Source organism: Ricinus communis, chromosome 9 (genome assembly GCF_019578655.1).
Source record: "Ricinus communis isolate WT05 ecotype wild-type chromosome 9, ASM1957865v1, whole genome shotgun sequence".
In the NCBI taxonomy this organism is placed as follows: Eukaryota; Viridiplantae; Streptophyta; class Magnoliopsida; order Malpighiales; family Euphorbiaceae; genus Ricinus; species Ricinus communis.
Genome location: NC_063264.1, coordinates 23584694 through 23586042, shown reverse-complemented (window position 1 = coordinate 23586042; position 1349 = coordinate 23584694).

Here is a 1349-nt window from a genome sequence, read left to right as displayed (position 1 = left end):
TAATATATCCAGAATTAATTAAATAATATTTACCTCGCGTTGGCATTGGAAATTTATTTTTTGGTTGAATAATAGTTTCCAAGAGAACTCTTGCATTATTTGATGTTCCTTCCCATCTAGTCATAACAAAAGTAAATCGCATGTCAAATGAACAAGCAAACATAATCTCTTGAAAAGCAAAACCTAACATTATGAAAAAATATGGTTGATATTATATCTATATAATGCATATACAAAATTATAACATTTAGTAATTATATAAAATAAAATAACAATTATTAACAAAAAAAAGAGTTCGCGATTTATTATAGTTTTATACATTATCAAATATTAAAATAACATTCATAAATAATTAATAACTAAAATGAATAAAGTTAAAAACAAAAACAATTTGAAATTCTAAGGCTAGCTAAAATTGGCTCAAATATTAAGCACCCAATCCTTTTTTATTTGGTCTGGCATAGCTAAGAATATAGCTCTCCATATTGAATCATCATGTAATAGTTTAGCTGCCTTTGCATAAGAATTCCTATCAATTCCTTCAAGTTCATTGAGTACACTTAAGCAACTTAAAATATATTCCTCAATTTAACTTGAATGAGATCCACTTTCCTCTCCGCTATCCCTATTTGATAATATTTCTGAGTTCATTTTCATTTAAATTAATTCTAATTTTTTTTTTAGAATTTTCTCCCATTATATTTCTGTCTCTTTAATAAGTTTATTGAAATTCTTTCATCGACTTCTCAAAGCATTAATTTTATTTTTCAATTGTACTTGAGTATAACTCTTTCTAGTTTTCTTCAGTAACCCTTCAAAAATGGTTTTCCATCCTTTTCTAGTGAGTTTTTCTATTTTCCTTCTTCACTTCCTCTTCCATTAATGATATAAAATGATCTCCAGCTTTCTGAGACCATACTACCTCCTCTTGACTAATCTCAACGTCATCTTGACTACAATCATTTCTTCGCTTAAGCTTGTCATCTAGAAAAATCAAATTAACTCTAACATGTAAAATATAAAACACAGGAGCCAAATATATCTATAAGAGGATTATTGAGTGATAAGTTTACTACTTGGTGGTTTATGTAGCCCGATTACAACATGTGAAGTAGTCATTTAAGCAAATATCTCACAAGTTGAGCGTGTACTTTAAAAAAAATGAACCAATGATAACTCCAATAATTTTGAAATATTATTTAAGAGCCCTACACAAAAAATATTGATTTTTTTTATGTAAATTCTATTTTTATGAATCTCTAAATTTTTAATATTTAAAAAATAAAGAAATATACTAAATGTGTTCCAAATCTTTTTTAAAATTTTTCTCGTGGTATATTATATTATTC